This window comes from Phalangium opilio, unplaced genomic scaffold (assembly GCF_054372755.1).
Source record: "Phalangium opilio isolate 3A_F unplaced genomic scaffold, DU_Popi_V2 ptg000019l_1, whole genome shotgun sequence".
NCBI lineage: Eukaryota > Metazoa > Arthropoda > Arachnida > Opiliones > Phalangiidae > Phalangium > Phalangium opilio.
The window spans coordinates 3,557,501-3,571,728 of NW_028324152.1; the positions used below are offsets into that span (position 1 = coordinate 3,557,501).

Below are 14,228 nucleotides of genomic sequence, written 5' to 3' on the forward strand. Positions count from 1 at the left end.
GCTGTTATGTTGATTGAACTAGATTTCGAAGCTATTAAATTTTGAAAAATTAAAAATAATAGTTGATTTAGATATGCATATATGCAAACAATAGTGTTAAAGTTCTCATGAGATAATTTAGTTAATTTACTGAAATATTCAGCATTCATGTCGCTTCAAAGCAAGGGCTCCGTGGCTTAGTGGTTAAAGCGCCTGTCTTGTAAACAGGAGATCATGAGTTCGATTCTCGTCGGAGCCTCGCTGTTATGTTACTTGAACTAGATTTCGTAGCTATTAAATTTTGAAAAATTAAAACAATAGGGTAAAAATTCCGATGAGTTAATTTAGTTAAATTACTGGAATATTCAGCATTCATGTCGCTTCAAAGCAAGGGCTCCGTGGCTTAGTGGTTAAAGCGCCTGTCTAGTAAACAGGAGATCATGAGTTCGATTCTCGTCGGAGCCCCGCTGTTATGTTGATTGAACTAGATTTCGAAGCTATTCAATTTTGAAAAATTAAAAATAATAGTTGATTTAGATATGCATATATGCAAACAATAGTGTTAAAGTTCTCATGAGATAATTTAGTTAATTTACTGAAATATTCAGCATTCATGTCGCTTCAAAGCAAGGGCTCCGTGGCTTAGTGGTTAAAGCGCCTGTCTTGTAAACAGGAGATCATGAGTTCGATTCTCGTCGGAGCCTCGCTGTTATGTTACTTGAACTAGATTTCGTAGCTATTAAATTTTGAAAAATTAAAACAATAGGGTAAAAATTCCGATGAGTTAATTTAGTTAAATTACTGGAATATTCAGCATTCATGTCGCTTCAAAGCAAGGGCTCCGTGGCTTAGTGGTTAAAGCGCCTGTCTAGTAAACAGGAGATCATGAGTTCGATTCTCGTCGGAGCCCCGCTGTTATGTTGATTGAACTAGATTTCGAAGCTATTCAATTTTGAAAAATTAAAAATAATAGTTGATTTAGATATGCATATATGCAAACAATAGTGTTAAAGTTCTCATGAGATAATTTAGTTAATTTACTGAAATATTCAGCATTCATGTCGCTTCAAAGCAAGGGCTCCGTGGCTTAGTGGTTAAAGCGCCTGTCTTGTATACAGGAGATCATGAGTTCGATTCTCGTCGGAGCCTCGCTGTTATGTTACTTGAACTAGATTTCGTAGCTATTAAATTTTGAAAAATTAAAACAATAGGGTAAAAATTCCGATGAGTTAATTTAGTTAAATTACTGGAATATTCAGCATTCATGTCGCTTCAAAGCGAGGGCTCCGTGGCTTAGTGATTAAAGCGCCTGTCTAGTAAACAGGAGATCATGAGTTCGATTCTCGTCGGAGCCTTGCTGTTATGTTACTTGACCTAGATTTCGTAGCTATTAAATTTTGAAAAATTAAAACAATAGGGTAAAAATTCCGATGAGTTAATTTAGTTAAATTACTGGAATATTCAGCATTCATGTCGCTTCAAAGCAAGGGCTCCGTGGCTTAGTGGTTAAAGCGCCTGTCTAGTAAACAGGAGATCATGAGTTCGATTCTCGTCGGAGCCCCGCTGTTATGTTGATTGAACTAGATTTCGAAGCTATTAAATTTTGAAAAATTAAAAATAATAGTTGATTTAGATATGCATATATGCAAACAATAGTGAAAAAGTTCCCATGAGATAATTTAGTTAATTTACTGAAATATTCAGCATTCATATCGCTTCAAAGCAAGGGCTCCGTGGCTTAGTGGTTAAAGCGCCTGTCTAGTAAACAGGAGATCATGAGTTCGAATCTCGTCGGAGCCTTGCTGTTATGTTACTTGACCTAGATTTCGTAGCTATTAAATTTTGAAAAATTAAAACAATAGGGTAAAAATTCCGATGAGTTAATTTAGTTAAATTACTGGAATATTCAGCATTCATGTCGCTTCAAAGCAAGGGCTCCGTGGCTTAGTGGTTAAAGCGCCTGTCTAGTAAACAGGAGATCATGAGTTCGATTCTCGTCGGAGCCCCGCTGTTATGTTGATTGAACTAGATTTCGAAGCTATTCAATTTTGAAAAATTAAAAATAATAGTTGATTTAGATATGCATATATGCAAACAATAGTGTTAAAGTTCTCATGAGATAATTTAGTTAATTTACTGAAATATTCAGCATTCATGTCGCTTCAAAGCAAGGGCTCCGTGGCTTAGTGGTTAAAGCGCCTGTCTTGTAAACAGGAGATCATGAGTTCGATTCTCGTCGGAGCCTCGCTGTTATGTTACTTGAACTAGATTTCGTAGCTATTAAATTTTGAAAAATTAAAACAATAGGGTAAAAATTCCGATGAGTTAATTTAGTTAAATTACTGGAATATTCAGCATTCATGTCGCTTCAAAGCAAGGGCTCCGTGGCTTAGTGGTTAAAGCGCCTGTCTAGTAAACAGGAGATCATGAGTTCGATTCTCGTCGGAGCCCCGCTGTTATGTTGATTGAACTAGATTTCGAAGCTATTCAATTTTGAAAAATTAAAAATAATAGTTGATTTAGATATGCATATATGCAAACAATAGTGTTAAAGTTCTCATGAGATAATTTAGTTAATTTACTGAAATATTCAGCATTCATGTCGCTTCAAAGCAAGGGCTCCGTGGCTTAGTGGTTAAAGCGCCTGTCTTGTATACAGGAGATCATGAGTTCGATTCTCGTCGGAGCCTCGCTGTTATGTTACTTGAACTAGATTTCGTAGCTATTAAATTTTGAAAAATTAAAACAATAGGGTAAAAATTCCGATGAGTTAATTTAGTTAAATTACTGGAATATTCAGCATTCATGTCGCTTCAAAGCGAGGGCTCCGTGGCTTAGTGATTAAAGCGCCTGTCTAGTAAACAGGAGATCATGAGTTCGATTCTCGTCGGAGCCTTGCTGTTATGTTACTTGACCTAGATTTCGTAGCTATTAAATTTTGAAAAATTAAAACAATAGGGTAAAAATTCCGATGAGTTAATTTAGTTAAATTACTGGAATATTCAGCATTCATGTCGCTTCAAAGCAAGGGCTCCGTGGCTTAGTGGTTAAAGCGCCTGTCTAGTAAACAGGAGATCATGAGTTCGATTCTCGTCGGAGCCCCGCTGTTATGTTGATTGAACTAGATTTCGAAGCTATTAAATTTTGAAAAATTAAAAATAATAGTTGATTTAGATATGCATATATGCAAACAATAGTGAAAAAGTTCCCATGAGATAATTTAGTTAATTTACTGAAATATTCAGCATTCATATCGCTTCAAAGCAAGGGCTCCGTGGCTTAGTGGTTAAAGCGCCTGTCTAGTAAACAGGAGATCATGAGTTCGAATCTCGTCGGAGCCTTGCTGTTATGTTACTTGACCTAGATTTCGTAGCTATTAAATTTTGAAAAATTAAAACAATAGGGTAAAAATTCCGATGAGTTAATTCAGTTAAATTACTGGAATATTCAGCATTCATGTCGCTTCAAAGCAAGGGCTCCGTGGCTTAGTGGTTAAAGCGCCTGTCTAGTAAACAGGAGATCATGAGTTCGATTCTCGTCGGAGCCCCGCTGTTATGTTGATTGAACTAGATTTCGAAGCTATTAAATTTTGAAAAATTAAAACTAATAGTTGATTTAGATATGCATATATGCAAACAATAGTGTTAAAGTTCTCATGAGATAATTTAGTTAATTTACTGAAATATTCAGCATTGATGTCGCTTCAAAGCAAGGGCTCCGTGGCTTAGTGGTTAAAGCGCCTGTCTTGTAAACAGGAGATCATGAGTTCGATTCTCGTCGGAGCCTCGCTGTTATGTTACTTGAACTAGATTTCGTAGCTATTAAATTTTGAAAAATTAAAACAATAGGGTAAAAATTCCGATGAGTTAATTTAGTTAAATTACTGGAATATTCAGCATTCATGTCGCTTCAAAGCGAGGGCTCCGTGGCTTAGTGATTAAAGCGCCTGTCTAGTAAACAGGAGATCATGAGTTCGATTCTCGTCGAAGCCTCGCTGTTATGTTTCTTGAACTAGATTTCGTAGCTATATAATTTTGAAAAATTAAAATAATAGGGCAAAAGTTCCCATGAGAAATTTTAGTTAATTTACTGAAATATTCTGCATTCATATCGCTTCAAAGCAAGGGCTCCGTGGCTTAGTGGTTAAAGCGCCTGTCTAGTAAACAGGAGATCATGAGTTCGATTCTCGTCGGAGCCTCGCTGTTATGTTACTTGAACTAGATTTCGTAGCTATATAATTTTGAACAAGTTGGGAAAGCCAAAATATTACCTCTCCGAGTGGAGATGACTATCACTACACCTTAAACAACCTAAATATATCCATCTATCGCTTTTTTTTAATTCTTTGCAAGTGCAGGAATTCAATTTTAAAATAGTCAATTGTTCAAGCCTTTTCAATATCTATCACTTGCTGTGGAAACTCTACCCCCCCCCCTTATATTATAAAACTTATCGACTTCATACATGTATATTATCATCATTACTTGTCTTAAATTACCTTCGACGGCCGAACGAGGTTCATCTTACATAATATAGGGACGATGTCATATATTTTAACGTTCACTTTATTTACTTTTCATTTAATTCAAGACCATAACATTCTGAAAGTACATTAGGCTAAAAAGACAGTATTTATAATATTACATTAGGCTCAGAAGACAGTATTTATAACACTTCAACAATACTTCAATATATACAAAGAAATAAATAACATAATACATTAAACTGTACAGTAAAAGTTAAATATAACCTAATTAAAACCATAAAACCCACAATACATATGGGAACAAAAGGTTCTTGAAAAACCATTAACAGAACAGTATTTATAATACTTCAACGTTTCTATCTATATACAACATTGAATAGTTATTTAACATTATATATTGGAACCTTCAGTATAATTTAACATTAAGCAAATTCGAACCATAAAAACCCACAGCGCATATGGGAAAAAAGGTTCTGGGAAAACCCATTTGGGATTATTAATATTGAAACACTTATTTTTAAATTATTGATTTTCCACTCTGAAGTCTGAGCTATCCACGAATAAATTGATTAATAGCATTAACAAACGATGCAATGGATGTCAAATATTCATGTCATAATACAAGCTAATTCGAACCATAAAAACCCACAGCGCATATGGGAAAAAAGGTTCTGGGAAAACCCATTTGGGAAAAAACCATAATCACAATTGAATTATTAATATTAAAACACTTATTTTTAAATTATTGATTTTCCACTCTGACGTCTGAGCTATCCACGAATAAATTGATTAATAGCATTAACAAACGATGCAATGGATGTCAAATATTCATGTCATAATACAAGCTAATTCGAGCCATAAAAACCCACAGCGCATGTGGGAAAAAAGGCTCTGGGAAAACCCATTTGGGAAAAAACCATAATCACAGTTGAATTATTAATATTAAAACACTTATTTTTATATTGTGAGTTGATTTTTCACTCTGACGTCTAAGCTATCCACGAATAAATTTATTAATAGCATTATCGAACGATGCAATGGATGTCAAATATTCATGTCATAATACAAGCTAATTCGAGCCATAAAAACCCACAGCGCATGTGGGAAAAAAGGCTCTGGGAAAACCCATTTGGGAAAAAACCACAATCAAATTAGGACTATTAATATTAAAAACTTCTTCAGACTGTTTAAGGATGAATGTTTGGTGGATAGCGTCCGAAAGAAAGCAATAACCTAGTAGATGAGGCGTAGTTCATAAAGTTTCGTTTTTTCGAAACTATTACATAAGTGTATTGGCGCTGTACGTTTCTGATAACAAAGACCAAGACGACTCCAGTTCCACAAAATAGGAAAACTCTGCCTCTTGGCGTTAAGTTTTTCTCCTTTCTGTATTTCCACTGCTAGACCGCTATGCAGCCCGCCCTTGTATTGCTCTACTTGCTGCTCCCATAACATTGAACGTGCTAGAACTATAGTTCTAGTCGATAAATTGCGGCGCAGTCCAACTTCCGCTTTGAGCGTTGGCCAACTTTTGAGGACGCTGCAGTGTTACCAACGGCAGATAACGCCGCCAGGAACATTTTCAAAATCACCTCGGCCGCGTTTTGCCGAAAAAAGGGGATTTTCGACTAGGACTGTTGAATTGTCGCCGATTATTCAGTCATTTCCGCTTCGCCATACCTAAAACATTTTTAAAGTACGCTATACAAAATTGCTCCATTCTTCACAAAACCTATGAAACTTGGTGCAACACTTACACTTTGTTCAGTGGTCCGCCTTTACATGAACCCACAGTTGCCGCTCCAGATCTCAGTCATCTGACGCAACCATTTTAACGTTTTCAGAGTTGTATTTCACCTTTATTAAGCCTAAGGATAAGCCTTGAGATATATTTGCCGACGTATTTTCTGAAGAACCACAATAAATCACCTCAACGATTATCCCCATTAACTAATTATCACTATCACATACCTTGTTTACAATTTCGTTGACCTTGTCCTCCATGGTTACCCATGAACTAAACCAATGCTGTAGGGCATTCATGAACTACGCATGTCCTCTAGGGTATTCATTAACTACACAAATCCTCTAGGCTACTCATGAACTACGCCAATCCTCCAGGTTACTCATAAAATATACCATATTTTTAAATGGATTAATACCAAACTTATATGACCGTCAATTACAATAATGATACTTACCATTTTTTTTTCAAATCTTGAAGTCAGATGTGGGTTCTTTAGTCAAGGATCCCAAGCCTTGTGTGGGTCTCTTAGTCAAGGATCCCAAGCCTTAAGTGGGTCTCTTAGTACAGGATCCCAAGCCTAATTTTAGGTTTCTTAGTACAGGATCCCAAGCCTAATTTTAGGTTTCTTAGTACAGGATCCCAAGCCTAATTTTAGGTTTCTTAGTACAGGATCCCAAGCCATATGTGGGTTTCTTAGCCAAGGATCCCAAGCCTATTTCTCGTAGTTTAGACCCTTAAAGCAACATGCGGCTCCATTGGCGCCCCTACCATGATGCCTAACCTTGTATATACATAATAATTTTACCTTGCCGTAGGTAGGTAACAATGAGACTTAATGCATTAGGGAGGATCTGAAAATTATCCTAACAAGCTAAAACCAATGTACAATAGAAAGGTCGTCAATAAGGGGCGCACTGGAGCTCCACCTTGCTTTAAATAAATTTTTCCATTTCAAACTATGTTCTTTTAAAAATGCAAATACCCTTGTGGTAAGAATAATAAGACTCTCTATAACATGCATCGTATCGGTCTCGAAAAAGTTGGTTACCAAATGCCAAATCTAATTGACAATGATAGTCAGTCGAATACTTTTGTTCTAGACCCGGCAAAAGAGATATTCCATGTGAATCAAAGAACATTCTCAGTGCCGTTTGGCTCTTTAAAAAGTTAATATTGAAATCTCCAACCACAACTGTTGGAATAGACGAATCATATTTCATGTCAAACAAAGGGTTAAAGTCCTCAAACACAGTTCTCAAACTTCCTAAGGGAGATTTGTACAACAACACCACAGATATAAGTTCTCCTTCTATGTAAACATCTAACCAGCAACGTTCCACGTGAGAATTTCTAACAGGAATGTCGCTTCGTAAAACTCTAGTATCTATCTCTTTAACTTCGTTTTCAGGCGTGTCTCTTAAATATATGGACGAACCAAAAGCAACTCTGCGTGCCGTACTTGGCAAGTAAATACCACCTACTTCCTTAAAAGATGGAACTCTAAAATCGTCCGTCTCTTTTTTCCACGTTTCAACAAAACATAACATTTGACTTTTCATAATTACATTGTCTGCTAAAACATCTTCTAAATGAGCATTTAAAGACTGCACGTTATGTACATAAATGTAAAGGGGATCATGCAAGAAAGGTAGTTCGATGCTTTTTGTGTCTCGCAACCTCTTAAGTTCCAATTCTACTAGGTTGTTTTTGGGTGAATTAGGAACTTTAAATTTTCCATCAATATATAAACCGGAAGCGGTTTTCGCTCTACTACAAGCCACATATAAATGCGCTCTTTCAATTTTTTTTGTAGCCTTACAATGAACCACTACCGAGGAGTAAGTATCACCCTGACTTTTATGTATCGTAATGGCCTCAGAAACAAACAAAGGCAATTGTTTCCTAGAAACTGAGGCATTATTTTGTCTCCATTTTCTATTAAACGACTTGATGACCTTTTCAACAGGCGTCCACGAAGCGTTAATATCACTATTCAAATATAAACCATGACATTTTTGCCTCAACATTCTCCCAACTTTGGGATCGTCAAACTCCATCCATACCCTGAACGGGATTTTATCCCCGACCCTATTTGTGCCGTACTCTATCTTTCTTAACCAACCTGTCGCGCCATTAGTTAGTCCGTCAGAGGTGTCAACATTGTTGGTCATCATATATCTCGCGCCACACGCAAGAGTCAATTGTTTGGGCAGACCATACGTATCAGACGTTGCTAGGGCTCGGGGTTTTTTGATCGATTTTTTCGAAAAATACGATTAACTACAAATAATCGAAAACTATTCAGAAGTTTATTCGTTTAAACAATACAACAATTTTAGTTGATATTTTTTTGAGATTGAATAATCTTAGTAAGATTTAAACTGACAAATGTATTCAATCGACAAAATTTTCCGAAAAAAAAATTATGTAGAAAAAAGGGTCGTATTCTACGTTCGGTTAAATTAAAAATATTTTCTATTTTCTAAATCCACTTGCTTTGAAGTTTAACTTTAAGCGTAATATTTTGAAATTTAAGCTTTGTAAAAAATATCCAAATCATTTTTTTGTAGTAGACATTCATCTGGAATATGGTCACTATTATTTTTTTATCAGAATTTAACATGTATACGTTTTTCTCCGTATCAGTTATTTATGACAAGATCGCCTAACTCACTTATTGTTACTATCTTTTCGATAAAACCCAATTCCAAAAAGCCATAGTTATTACGTTAGTGGACTATATAGCAAAATACTTTCTTCCAAACACCAAAAAAAGTATATCTGTGATACTTTTGCTATAGGGATCTCGCGATACCCCCTTAAACTAGTAGCAAAATTACACAGGTTTTAGTAGGCAAACTGAATTAAGTGTATATGAACATAACGTCTTTGATTACCGGGCTTGAAAATTACTTTTCCTTACCATATCGTCGAATGGCGATAAAAGCAACAATTAATGTGTAACATCAGAAGGGAATAATAGATAATGCTATCTTTTTAATTCGAAAATGGATGCCTTTGATTCTTGTTGCGAAACCCATCCATATTATCTAAACATAAACGTCCGAGACTCGAACAAAGAGGGGTTAGTGTAATATAAAAGGGTCAAGGTAAAAATTGGAAGTGAAACAATATTTGAGGATCACCAACATACCTATTCTCTATAGCCTGTCTCTCAGGAGAAGTAAAAATGCACTCGTCCCTACCGCCTACTATATTTCCACTGCCTTCTCTAATACTAGGCCTTGCGATAGGAATGAAAGGGGGGTGGAAGTTAGGATTTCACAAATGGCACTAGATGTCGCTTGACTGACGTTTCAAACTGGCGGCAAATTTAAAACAATGGGAAATTGTTAGCTACGACGAAGTGTAATCTGCTAAGTTCGTCTCGAAAAAGAAAGCAAAAAACCGGTCAATAAACCGGTTCATGATGCTGAACGGTTTCCGAGTTCGAAAAATACTAGTTTAAATTTGGTGTATGTTTTGACACGTGTCAATGGCGTCTGCATGGAAATTTCAACCCTTAAGTTTTTCCCAAAAACTGCCACTGCCAATGAAATACCTTAAAGGAATAGCGAACTGATTTAAAAATGATCTCAAATCTAAAGAAAACCTTACTTTTTTGAGAGTTTAAACTCTTCTGATTCCATAAATATGCTTAGTAAATATTTAAATATGAGGCAAAACACAGAAAAAACACTTCGAGAACTAGAAATTTGGGAGCAAAAAGCAAATTTGCGGAGAAGATATTTGGTGGGTTTTTCTCCTTGCTACGTCACTCACGGCATCTCGCGGAAAAGCCAAGCGCGAGCGCCCTAGACTTCCGAGTATACTAATTCCGCGCGAATCTGAATAAAATAGGCTTAACACTGCGCTGAGAAACTAACAGGCGTCACGTGAGCGACATCAAGAGAAAAAATTTCTCCTTACTACGTCATCAAACGAAACAAATTTTAACTAGACCTTTCCGAAACACAAAATTTTGATTGCAATTTTATAAATTTCTACGAAACCAAATACAAAAGTAAACATATCATAATAAACTAGATTTTTCAAGGATTTTTTTCGTATTTTAAGTTTGTGGATGACTAAAATTATGGCACTAACTCTTTAAGTTTGATTTGGATTGCCCAATGAGCGAGCTTAGGAGAGATAGGAGGAGATTTCTTTGGCAGCTGAATTCGGACACAGACATTACCTCCAATATTTTAATTATCCACTTCTCTAGTTTAGCAGACGATGTGCCCTTGTCAATGGTCATGGACCAGGTTATTTAGTCCAGTTTAAAAAATCCTTATTTCCCTTCCTGGTCCGCCATAACCGAAAGACGTGACGTCATGCGAGATTGCGCAGTACGAATTTACTTTCGTCATCGCGGAAATTCGCCTCAGAAAAGAGCCATCTAACGGTTACTAAGCGCAAATTCAAAATGTCACAAAAAATGCTTCTGTTGTACATTTCAAGGCCTAGTATTAGAGAAGGCAGTGATATTTCAGAGAGTCACACACTTGAAACATCTTATGAGCATTTACTTCTAAAAGACTTCTCTATTCCGTTTTTATTAACTAACGATATCAATACTCATCCTATATTAACTTTGGAAAGAGTTTCATGGTGCAGTGGAGTAAAGACTCAATACCTCGCTTTATACAAACTATTAAATGTATCCAGTCTTTCGACTTCATACCCAATCTTCGTTACTCGTCCTTTATATACTTTGACTACAGATTTTTCAGTTAAGAGAGGTTTTTCGCAAATAATTTATTAAAATTATATGATATTAATTATTTTTATCTGAAGTTACTTATTATTCTTCTAGTTGTATCGTTTTGTGTTTGAAAGACCTTAAAATGGTGTAGTTAGATTGGTGATGACAGTTAATAGAATAGTGGTCAGTACAGTTTTTCAGATATCCGTCAACTGTGAATACGATCCGGAAATTGAGAACCCTTTGGTTCAGATTAGGAAACTGCGAACGCGATTCCCTGGGGTTTAATAACATTCAGACAGACCAACAAAAACACATACAGATGGATACGTCGAGAACAGAACGTTTCAAAAACAATCATCACTCAGTGAAGTAAAAAATCTAGCCTCTATATTGGCTTTAATTTGAGTCCAATATATCGGTTAGAAATTTGTTTAAATGAGGGTTTGACTTTAGTCCTATATCGGTTAGAAATTTGTCCAATGTGGGCTTGATTGATATGTGAATAATATCCTGACCATTTCTGGGTAATAACTGATCCCTTAATAGATGACTCTAAATCCAATTTTGGATGAGACTCCAAATCTGGCTTATCATTCGACAATCCCTTTTTGGACACTAGTTACGTTATCCAAAAATAGATGAAAAACTGTGCTGTCTCAGAGTCAGCCGTTTGGATCCACTTACATTCAATTTTGGACATCATTTATTAATAGTGCACGCCTTGGGAAATATTCAAGTGCTAATAGAGTAATGATGAGAGTACTATTTATCGTGTATGTGATTCGATTTAGTAACCTTGTTTTTAATGTTCTCATGTTACCACGCTTTCTGGTACACTTCTCTCGAAGATAAGTATTATATACTTCTGATAATATTGCCAATCGCAATGTTTATATTGATAGTTCATATCATTATCAGGTTTTTTAGTACTGTACAATTATTTGTCAATGATTAAAACTTTGCTTATTTTCGTTAGTAATGAGCTCAAACAATTTAAAAAAGATCAGAGTTTATCGTGAAAATATTATAGTGGCGGTTACTCGTCCAATTGCCTATCGATAAGTGAAACCAAAACCACATTTGTATCAAGAAATGTATGGATCATAATTTTTTATTCGAAATCGAATAAAACGTATCGCAAAAAAACTTTTTGGAGTAAAATTCTTCTGATTATGTTGAAAATTTTAGTTTTTCGGAAAATAATACTTACGATTAATAATTGCATCACTCTACCTTTTTCAAAAACAAATCAAGACGAAATACTTTTATATAATCTTCGTTTTACAAATTTTAGTATGTTAATTTATTTGAATAATAGTTAACCGATCCCCGAGCCCTAGACGTTGCTAACTTTTCAACTTGGGAAAGTATGTTATTTTTAACTTCACTACTAAGATCACCATTGACAACATCTACTGAAACCGAAACAGCCTTTTCCGTATTCATGTTTAAAAGCTTATTTTGATTGAATTGGTTTACTTCCGCGTTAGTGGCGAAAAGATGTATCGCTTCTTTTGGGGGTACACGCTCAGGCGTTACCTCCAGACTACTAAAGAAATCAATATCATTTTGAGTCATACTTCCCACAGCCATTCTATTTAAAGCTTCAGCAAATATTTTATCATCCCTCTGTCTCATAATTTCCTCAAGTTCGGCAAATTCAAATTGCTCCCATATTGGGTTACCAATTAACGACGCGTAAGGATTATCTTTCTCACTTTGACCTTGAAATGCGAAATAATCGCAAACTGGTCTCAATTGGTTAAAGTCTCCAACTAGAACGACAGACACACCACCAAAATAATCAGGACAACCCATAATCTCTTGTAACCTAGCGTTTACCCGATTAAACACTTTCGCTCCAACCATTGAAATTTCGTCAATTATTACTAGTTTTACTTGACCATAGAGTAACCTGCATTTATGAAGTGTTTCACTTTCCAATCTCGATATATTTCCACCAAATTGGCTAACGGGTAAACTAAAAGTACTGTGCAAAGTTGCCCCACCTATGTTAAAGGCAGCCTTGCCAGTAGGTGCGCAACGGATTACTTTCGCTTCCGATGGATTACTCCCAGGTTGTTTGTTGTAAAACCTTGACACAGACTCAAATATAGCACTAATCAAAAGACTTTTCCCCACACCAGCGCCCCCTGTAACAAAGAGGCGCAACGGAGTTTCTTTGCTTTTTACATGATACAAAACATGGTAATATATCTCTCTTTGTTTTGAATTCAATTTTCTAAGAAGGGCGTTGTACTCAGAGTCATTAATTAAGGTAATTGACGGAGCAACAGTATTTTCGGCATTGCCATCAATAATTTCTCTATTAATATTTCCTACAGGTTCTTGAACCGTATTAATTAAAAAATCGGAATCATCCATAGCTAAAGATCTATCAACTTCATTTCTATGTTCTAATTCAGGCTGGATATTAGTAACATCCACTTGAATTTCTCCATTTTCAAAACCTGCTACAGCCTGTTCCACGGCTGCTTCGTCAATTTCACTGTGAAATTCTTTCCTAACTTCATTAATAGTTTCGCGACAAAGCTCATATTCTGATTTCATATCCTTTGTCAAAATATCATTACTTTCATCGCGCCAAGGCTTAAATAACATTAATTGTTCACGATAAAAGTTATCGGGATCTTTTTCTAAATTGAATCTTCTGTACCTAATAATTTTAGCACGGCCACGTTTCCTAATAAACCCTGATTCATCTTTAAGTTTCAGCCATTTACCACAAGCTTCAACTTCATTGCTCTCTCCCTCATCAACATGATCGTGGGCGGCTTTAGTCACTCTACGGGCTTTGGAATATTCGTACCAGGCACCAAATTGAGCTAACGTTATTGCCTCTAGTTCCTCTGGCCTTTGAACATAATGTTCTAGCATCCCAGAGGCAAAAACGTCATTACTGTCTGCTGGTAGTTCTTCAAGTTCAGATTGACTCTTAAGAATGTGTACACGATTTTCAGGGGCATTGGTGTTTATAAAAACACAGGCGCGACTGCACCTGGACACAGGAATTTGTAAACCACAGTAAGCCGCTTCCTGAGCGCTTACCTCGTGGGCATTCAAGAACTGATTAGCAATTAGTTTCAACTTCTGTTTTACTGTACATTTATCATTTTTTGCCTGTTTAGAAGCTTCGCGCAGAAGCAAAGACATCCCTCTTTGAGACTTTCCTATATATGATACAATATACATAACCAGTGCGTAAGCATCAAGAACGAATTGAATGTCCATATTCGCCTGCCAAAGACGCAAAGCGCACGGATTGTAAGGATTAACTCTAGTAT

General features: G+C 36.0%; 1 long non-coding RNA gene and 18 other non-coding genes across 19 annotated transcripts; 18 read left to right on the forward strand and 1 right to left on the reverse strand.

Moving 5' to 3' along the window:
* The first annotated feature begins 165 nt into the window (after positions 1-165).
* On the forward strand, positions 166-238 carry TRNAT-UGU (transfer RNA threonine (anticodon UGU)). The gene has a single exon. It is a non-coding gene; the product is annotated as a tRNA-Thr (tRNA).
* Positions 239-371: 133 nt separating this feature from the next.
* Positions 372-444, forward strand: TRNAT-AGU (transfer RNA threonine (anticodon AGU)). The gene has a single exon. It is a non-coding gene; the product is annotated as a tRNA-Thr (tRNA).
* Positions 445-610: 166 nt separating this feature from the next.
* TRNAT-UGU (transfer RNA threonine (anticodon UGU)) lies at positions 611-683 on the forward strand. The gene has a single exon. It is a non-coding gene; the product is annotated as a tRNA-Thr (tRNA).
* A 133-nt stretch (positions 684-816) lies between these two features.
* On the forward strand, positions 817-889 carry TRNAT-AGU (transfer RNA threonine (anticodon AGU)). The gene has a single exon. It is a non-coding gene; the product is annotated as a tRNA-Thr (tRNA).
* Positions 890-1,055: 166 nt separating this feature from the next.
* TRNAT-UGU (transfer RNA threonine (anticodon UGU)) lies at positions 1,056-1,128 on the forward strand. The gene has a single exon. It is a non-coding gene; the product is annotated as a tRNA-Thr (tRNA).
* Positions 1,129-1,261: 133 nt separating this feature from the next.
* TRNAT-AGU (transfer RNA threonine (anticodon AGU)) lies at positions 1,262-1,334 on the forward strand. Its single transcript has one exon. It is a non-coding gene; the product is annotated as a tRNA-Thr (tRNA).
* A 133-nt stretch (positions 1,335-1,467) lies between these two features.
* Positions 1,468-1,540, forward strand: TRNAT-AGU (transfer RNA threonine (anticodon AGU)). Its single transcript has one exon. It is a non-coding gene; the product is annotated as a tRNA-Thr (tRNA).
* Positions 1,541-1,706: 166 nt separating this feature from the next.
* On the forward strand, positions 1,707-1,779 carry TRNAT-AGU (transfer RNA threonine (anticodon AGU)). Its single transcript has one exon. It is a non-coding gene; the product is annotated as a tRNA-Thr (tRNA).
* A 133-nt stretch (positions 1,780-1,912) lies between these two features.
* Positions 1,913-1,985, forward strand: TRNAT-AGU (transfer RNA threonine (anticodon AGU)). Its single transcript has one exon. It is a non-coding gene; the product is annotated as a tRNA-Thr (tRNA).
* A 166-nt stretch (positions 1,986-2,151) lies between these two features.
* On the forward strand, positions 2,152-2,224 carry TRNAT-UGU (transfer RNA threonine (anticodon UGU)). The gene has a single exon. It is a non-coding gene; the product is annotated as a tRNA-Thr (tRNA).
* Positions 2,225-2,357: 133 nt separating this feature from the next.
* Positions 2,358-2,430, forward strand: TRNAT-AGU (transfer RNA threonine (anticodon AGU)). The gene has a single exon. It is a non-coding gene; the product is annotated as a tRNA-Thr (tRNA).
* A 166-nt stretch (positions 2,431-2,596) lies between these two features.
* Positions 2,597-2,669, forward strand: TRNAT-UGU (transfer RNA threonine (anticodon UGU)). The gene has a single exon. It is a non-coding gene; the product is annotated as a tRNA-Thr (tRNA).
* Positions 2,670-2,802: 133 nt separating this feature from the next.
* TRNAT-AGU (transfer RNA threonine (anticodon AGU)) lies at positions 2,803-2,875 on the forward strand. The gene has a single exon. It is a non-coding gene; the product is annotated as a tRNA-Thr (tRNA).
* Positions 2,876-3,008: 133 nt separating this feature from the next.
* On the forward strand, positions 3,009-3,081 carry TRNAT-AGU (transfer RNA threonine (anticodon AGU)). Its single transcript has one exon. It is a non-coding gene; the product is annotated as a tRNA-Thr (tRNA).
* Positions 3,082-3,247: 166 nt separating this feature from the next.
* Positions 3,248-3,320, forward strand: TRNAT-AGU (transfer RNA threonine (anticodon AGU)). Its single transcript has one exon. It is a non-coding gene; the product is annotated as a tRNA-Thr (tRNA).
* A 133-nt stretch (positions 3,321-3,453) lies between these two features.
* Positions 3,454-3,526, forward strand: TRNAT-AGU (transfer RNA threonine (anticodon AGU)). Its single transcript has one exon. It is a non-coding gene; the product is annotated as a tRNA-Thr (tRNA).
* Positions 3,527-3,692: 166 nt separating this feature from the next.
* TRNAT-UGU (transfer RNA threonine (anticodon UGU)) lies at positions 3,693-3,765 on the forward strand. The gene has a single exon. It is a non-coding gene; the product is annotated as a tRNA-Thr (tRNA).
* Positions 3,766-4,104: 339 nt separating this feature from the next.
* Positions 4,105-4,177, forward strand: TRNAT-AGU (transfer RNA threonine (anticodon AGU)). Its single transcript has one exon. It is a non-coding gene; the product is annotated as a tRNA-Thr (tRNA).
* A 241-nt stretch (positions 4,178-4,418) lies between these two features.
* LOC149699779 (uncharacterized) lies at positions 4,419-8,442 on the reverse strand. The gene is made up of 5 exons (XR_016382079.1): positions 8,276-8,442; positions 6,667-8,201; positions 6,437-6,590; positions 6,223-6,372; positions 4,419-6,145 (listed from the first exon to the last, which is right to left on the reverse strand). It is a non-coding gene; the product is annotated as an uncharacterized LOC149699779 (long non-coding RNA).
* Positions 8,443-14,228: the final 5,786 nt, after the last annotated feature.